The 7,081-nt window shown below is 47.8% G+C and overlaps 1 long non-coding RNA gene across 1 annotated transcript; it reads left to right on the top strand.

Moving 5' to 3' along the window:
* Positions 1-318: 318 nt before the first annotated feature.
* Positions 319-5,646, top strand: LOC113596795 (uncharacterized). The gene is made up of 3 exons (XR_008290206.1): positions 319-493; positions 886-1,235; positions 5,305-5,646. It is a non-coding gene; the product is annotated as an uncharacterized LOC113596795 (long non-coding RNA).
* The last annotated feature ends 1,435 nt before the right edge of the window (positions 5,647-7,081 follow it).

The following is a 7,081-nucleotide window of genomic DNA, read 5'->3' as shown; positions in this document are numbered from 1 at the left end:
AGCGAGAGGGACACAGAATCCAAAGCAGGATCCAGGCTCCGGGCTGTCAACACAGAGCCCAACGCAGGGCTCAAACTCACAAACTGTGAGATCAGGACCTGAGCCGAAGTCAGACGCTCAACCGACTGAGCCCCCCAGGTGCCCCATCAAGATCTTTCTTGAAAGCATCGTTAATCAGATCAACTTTTCTGCATTTAGTGGTTTTATCCCTGGGTGGTTGGGAAGCCCTGTGCCCTGTCAGAGGACGGGTGCACAGGCTGGAGACTGTGGACCCTGCAGTCTATGGACATTGCCCCCACAAACACTGAGACAGCGTCGCCCTGTTACCGGACAGAGAACCGGTTCCGAACTCAGTGAGGTTCAGCTGCTCACCGCTTGACAATGAGCACTCGAGAGAGAAGTGATGTGTGGAAGGAAAGGTTGCTTTATTCAGGAAGCTGGCGACCTGGGAAGAGGACGGACTAAAGGCCCAAAGACCATCTTCCCCGTCCAGGTGAGGGCGTGGGAAGAGGGAGGGGGGCTGGGTGCAGGAGAAGCAGGTGCCCAGCCCGCAGTCGTGTGTGGACATGACCCCGGGCAGACTGGCTGGCGTCTGCGGCAGCTGTTTCCAAATGTGGTCAGGCCTTCTCTTCCGGGAGAGTCTGGGCCTTCACTCCTCGAGGCCTGCGGTCTGCAGGTCTCAAGGACAGTAGGTCAGTTCTGCTGCAGACCGAACTTAGGTCTGCAAAGGGGCAGTGCACGTGCTGGCAGCAGGTCGACCCTTAGGACCGGGTGCAGAGTGCGGCCACGGCCCTGTTTGCAGAGGCTTGACGGGCGGCAGGTACGAAGTTCAAAAATAGTTATGCAAAGCAGAATTAAAAGTAACGCGACGGATCCTGTTTGCAGGGTGATTCTAAAGGAGGGGCCCAGACCGGAAGGCGGGCAGCTAAATAGATCAAGACCACGAAACGTCGGGGAGATCGGTTGTTCCCTGACTGTGAATTTCCACTTCTCCAGAGGCATTTATCCTGCAGCGGGTGGAACTCGCTATCGCACAAACACCTTGCTCATTGAGCAGATCCTAATCGAGGCTATGTGGCCGTCCAAAAGTACTTTGGCCGCTGGGCTGCCGCTGCTGTGGCCGTGGAGCTGGCCGGTTCTTCCAATGTCAGGGAGAGATTTCTGACCACGTGTTCATCAGCACTGTTCCAGCCACGGAAGAAAGACACTCCCGCTGGAGGCCAACACTGAATCAGGTATGCCTCCACCTAAGTGCGGTAAGCCAATGGGAAGCTTCTCGTTTGTTATAGCTGTTAGCAGGGACCGTTAAATGGCCTAATAACTATTGACCTCCAACTTGCCAGCTGTCTTAAAATTCGTATGCCACTGTCCGCCACACACGAAACCAAAACCAGGGGGAGCGCTGAGGACTCCTGGTTATTGATAGGTTCATTAGCCACAATTTCCTGATTGATCCTTCCAAGCTATGGGTCAGGGGAGTCCGGATGACACTCTGTGAGGCCATCTCTTCCTAAAGGTGTCTTTTCTAAAAACCTTGCAAAGATGTGAAAACTCATTTGTATGTCTGTTGCGTGTGGGCAGAGAGATCACACTTAGATCAGGAAGCTATCTGATGGGCAAAGATGCAGGGACTCGGCTGAGCCACGAGGCTGTGATCGGGGTGAAGCTGGACCAAGGTGTCCAAGGTCTTCCTGGGCCTAGTCTCGCCTGCAGGGAACATCCGTGGGCTTATGTGGATAATCAGCAGCGGCCTTTGGGACTAAAGAGAAATTAGTTGCAAGTAAGAACAAGAGGTCTCAGACTTTGTGAACACATAGGAGTTTCTGGTGACAGATCCACCAGTAAGAAAGGTTTTCCCTTTTTGTAATAGATTAGGAAACGTGGATAGGAGCCCTGTCTTGCCCCCAAAAGAGAGAGAAAATAAAACGAGGAGCCAAAGCAAGAAAGGGTACATACTCCTGGTCGGTCACCTGGGGGAAGTGCGTCATGAGGTGCTGCCTGCTTCAACTCCGGGAAGTCTTTACTCGCAGGCCACCAGGTGGTGTGGCCTGTCAGGGCCAGTCAGGGTTCGGTGCTGTCTTCAGTGCGTCATGTGGGCCTGGAGTCTATTGCCTGGAATTTGGCTGGTGGTGCCTGACAGGGGCCTTTCCAGTGAGGTTGCAGAGTCTTCTAGCAGGCAGCTGTGTTTTCTGGTAGAAGAATCTCTGGGTTGTAAGATGTGAGGCTTAAGGTCTTCATCTCTGTAAAAAGATTGCTCTCTCAAAACATGATTATTTTGGGGCGTCTGGGTGGCTCAGTCGGTTGACCATCTGACTTCGGCCCAGCTCATGATCTCGCGGTCTGTGAGTTCGAGGCCTGCGTCGGGCTCTGTGCTGACGGCTTGGAGCCTGGAGCCTGCTTTGGATTCTGGGTCTCTCTCTCTCTCTCTCTCTCTCTCTACCCCTCCCCTGCTCATGCTCTGTCTCTCTATCAAAAATAAAGATTAAAAAAAACATGGTTATTTCTAATAGAAGCAATTAAGACCGTCCAATGTTAAAGCATATCTCCCTTTATTAGCTGTGGGTCTGAAGAAGCCGGAACCAGGTGCACTGGGTGTCCTGGGGTATCTCAAAGGGTGAGAGACTCTGAGTTCCAAAAGGGATAACCCTGACATTCAGGACTAGTGATCGTGCCTCTGGCCAGGATATTTGGAGGCTCTCTATGAATTTTGCCAGCTGAGTCTAAATGCTGCCATTAGTGTGTTTGATTAGCCCTGAGGATGAGGGTGTCTTGCACAGTGAGGGTGTTGTGAGGGTGAACAAGCAGCACAAATTGGTCAAAGAATCCAACTAGCAGAGTGGGCTCCCTGGGAACCATGAGGTTCAACGGGCGGGGGCAGGAAGGAATGACCCTTTCCAGTAGGACCTTAGCCATGGAGGCAGCGGGCCATCTACAAGGACAACAGATGGCTATTGCATGTATGCAACTAAGTACGTGTATTGCCACAAGGAAAAGTAGTCAAGAGTGTCTGAATTCTGGAGGGATTGCGTAGGGAGAAAAAGTCACTGTTTTAGCTTTGTTCACAAAGATTTTGCTGAATTGCTATAATCATAGGTAGCTTCCGAGAAATAGTGTGCTGAAAGCCAGTTCAGCCGTGCGATCCTGGAGTCCTCGGGGACACGTACTCCAGAGCACTCGCCAGAGTCTGTTCTGTGAATTTCTTCTAGATCCTGCGGGCTGCAAAAGCATGGCAGTCGAGCAGCAGCTGTCTGCAGGTGATGAACGGCTTAAACGCCCATTGGTAATATCTGGCGGGAGCTCGCTGTGGTGGAGCTGACAAGGGGGACTATTTCCGTGACATACGTTTTAAAATTATGACCGATGGCATTAAATCGGGACAGGTCAGGTTTCCAGAAATTTCACATAATTTCCGGAACATTTGTAACGTATACCTACACAGACATAACGTAAAGAAGGTTTAGGATTTATTTGACAATGCTTCCTGTGGATTTTAACGTATCAGATGAGCTGAATTAGTATAAGATCTCCCTTTAATAAGGAAAGAAAACACATCTTAAGATATTTCCGGGACCCTCTGGTAAAACTCAAAGTTAGTTCAAGGTCGAAAAGACATCACGTAGAATTTGCATTTGGGAAAGTTTGTCAAAAAGATCAAAAGATCTTCAAACAGTCAAATAAGATCACAGGTCGCTGTGAAACAGTGTTTAGCTGTCCCTCTAACCAAAGTGAGTAAGGCTTCCCAGGCAAGCACAGAAGCTTCCGTAGTCCTGAGCAAGACTTAGCTCCCTTAAAAAAATTTTTTTTAAACATTGATTTAGTTTTGAGAGATAGAGCGTGAGCAGGGGAGGCGCAGAGAGAGAGGGAGACCCAGAATCCAAAGCAGGCTCGAGGCTCCGAGCTGTCGGCACAGAGCCTGTCACGGGGCTCCAAATCATGAACCGTGAAATCATGACCCGAGCCAAAGTCAGATGCCCAACCGACTGAGCCACCCAGGTGCCCCAAGACTTACCCCTCTCCATATCCAGAGGACTAGGTCTCCTCTAGTGAGCAAAGGGCTGACACATGGGACATTATTTTGGCAAAAGATAGAATCCTTGTTTTCTCTGCAAATAATTTGGAAAACTAGAGGGAACCATTTCACAATCTCTTATGAGGAGCAGACTGATGCCTTTTGGCAGATGAAAGAAAATTATGTCCCAGGTTTACATAATTACAGAAGTATACTATGGATCTTAAAGCTGTTTTTCAAACCCTGAGGACAAATTCATTCAATCTCTTCCAGTTCATCACACATAAAATTCCTCTCACAAAATTCCTTTTCAACAGACCTTTTACAACTTTCTGTCCATTTCACTTATTATTATTATTATTATTATTTTTAAATATTTATTTATTTATCTTTGAGAGAGAGAGAGAGAGAGTTGGGGCTGGGGAGGGGCAGAGAGAGAGGGAGGGAGACAGAGAATCCCAAGCAGGCTCCACACTGTCAGCACAGAGCCTGTGGGGGTTAAACCCATGAACCGTGAGACCATGACCTGAGCCGAAGTCAGGCACTCAGCTGGCTGAGCTCCCCAGGCGCCCCTCCTCATGTGTTCTTTTACCAAAAATGCACATCCCATTTTCCCTGCATATGGAGATGTTTCCCTTATTTGTAGCAGTTTTAATCACAGATGTTAATTAGAATGTTGAACCCTTAGGAGCCCTAATTTTTGGTGAAAACAAGGAACCAGTGATTGCGATGTGAGGGTTCGGCAGATGGGCGAGTTTATGGGCATGTTTTCAAGAGGACAGTCCTGCATTGGTGTTATTTCCAGTGTGGCGCAAACACGCACACTAACGGACCCAATATCGTTAGATTCTCTGTAACAGGAACCCAAATTGGACAAACCTATATTCAGTAACTAACGTTTCAATATTTTATTTTATTTGGAAATGATCTAGATATTCAGTCACTATCCATCATTTAACTTAACTTAGCAAAACTTTAAGGTTTCCGGTTACCAAAAGCTTTGGGGAAATTATTTAAAACTTTTATCCCGCTTACATCTATTTAATCCATGGGTTCTCAACAATTATGTTCAGATTACCTACAAAAATTTCATCATCCTGAGTTATTTTTCTTGCTGACAAATGTAACAGAGCTGCCCTGCACTTAGGGACCAACGAGCCCAGGTGGAGTGAAAGTTGTGTGTCTACATCACGTTCAATGCTGATCGTTCAGAAGACATGTCTGACACAGGGGAGCTGAAGGGACCCCATGAAAAACTTCATTTTTGCTCCCTTTCCCCCTTTTATTCTTTCTAGGACCTGTACCCCGGCCCTACACACAACTTCTCATACAGGTAACGTGTACCCTCGTGAAGGTCAGGGAGGTAGTGACCTCCTTGGAATCTTCCAGCACAACAGGTAACACTTAAGGAGGGACCAGGCAGGTGTCAGGAACGTTCTCCCAAGACCACCGACGCACCCAGAGCCCTGGCTCCAGGGCACCAGTGACTTATGGAGTATGCCTAGATGCTCATCTTTGTTCCTGGGTTACTGAGAAGACATGTGCCCCAGGCCCCAAGCGAAGGTGAGACTCCCTCTCCTCTCCTTTCTGAGTCTCCCAGACTCTTTTGTGTCTTTAATAAACTGTGCTCTCACTTCCTCTTGGCTCATGTTTAATTTCTATCCTGAGAGAGGCCGGAGACCCTCCTGGCTGGTCCTGTGGACCCCCCTCTGGGTCCTGGGACCAGCCAGCCTCCAACAAACTTAAGTTAGCTTCACTACTGAGTATTTTTCCAGATCATGAACCTGAAAAGCGTTTGGGTTAGTTTCTATTATATACCTGAGAATTTTAGGAATACTTAATTTATATAAGTACTTAATTTTCTTTAAGCCAATTAAATAGATCTCTTTTAAATTAATCTTGGCGATATCATCTAGAGGTAGAAAAATACCAGGCAACTGCAACATACACGTATAAAGACAGATACACACAGGACTTGACAGCTTCCGTTCCAAAAGTTTCTTATCTTATCTCGTCTCGTCTCATCTCATCTCATCTTTTCTCATCTTATCGCTTATTTATTTATTTTGAGTGAGAGAGAGAGGGAGAGAGAGAATCCCAAGCCAGCTCCACACTGTCAGCGCAGAGCCCGACATGAGGCTCTGTCTCATGAACTGTGAGATCATGACCTGAGCCCAAATCAAGAATCAGACACTTAACAGACTGAGCCACCTGAGCGCCCCTCCATTCCAAAATTGTAGCCATGAATCAGGTACAATAATACAAAACTCACTGGCTATAATACATTTTTTTATGCAAATTGTGTTTCTGGCAGATGGAATAAGTTATGGTCACCTGCTCAGATGGCTAAAGCCTTTTATTAATATTTTGGAAAAAACACTTAACATTTTTAATTTGCCCAAGTTCCAAATAAAGTTTCCTGCTTTTGTTCACCTTCTGATAATAATGATCTCCTTGAGGTTTATATTTCAAAGACATGGCCTAGACATAGTTATAGGGGCAGAGTGAAGGAGTGTGAGGGCCTATGGAATGCTCCCTTGTATGGTAATCTTAAGAACTGTGCTTGGCTGTAATGGGTCCGATGTAATAGGGCTGATGGTCACTTAATGAGCCTGTGTGCTTTGAGCTCAGTGGTGGCTGTGGGCCTGTTGGCCTTGCTCTACACGGCTTGGGCAGGGGCCCTCCTTCAAAAGTAGGAGTTGGTGTTGGTGTTGAAATGTTTTCAGAAACCCTTTGAGGATCTGTTTTCCAGCGTCCCAGCTGATTACCAAGCAGGCATCGATTTCTGGGCCAGCATTTTGACGGTGGAGCCCCAGAAGGCGCCCTGGGAGGCGCAGGTGTTGTTGGGGTTTCTGGCCTTGGAGCTGCTGCAGCTGTAGGGCTCAAAGTTTGATGGACTTCTGTTTTCAGTCTTGCTCCAAAGTCCTTTCCAAGCGCTCAGCTCTGGCCACAAGTCCAGTCAGGCAGGTGGCCTCCCTCCCGACTTTTGGTCCTTTTATCAATCCACTTCTCTCGGGAGATAATCCATTTGAAAACAGAGCAGCTGGGGCAGGATGGGGACTTTTTGGTTCC

This window comes from Acinonyx jubatus, chromosome D1, assembly GCF_027475565.1.
Source record: "Acinonyx jubatus isolate Ajub_Pintada_27869175 chromosome D1, VMU_Ajub_asm_v1.0, whole genome shotgun sequence".
In the NCBI taxonomy this organism is placed as follows: Eukaryota; Metazoa; Chordata; class Mammalia; order Carnivora; family Felidae; genus Acinonyx; species Acinonyx jubatus.
The sequence above is the reverse complement of the archived record's forward strand: the minus strand, read 5'-3'. Positions and strand labels throughout refer to the sequence as shown.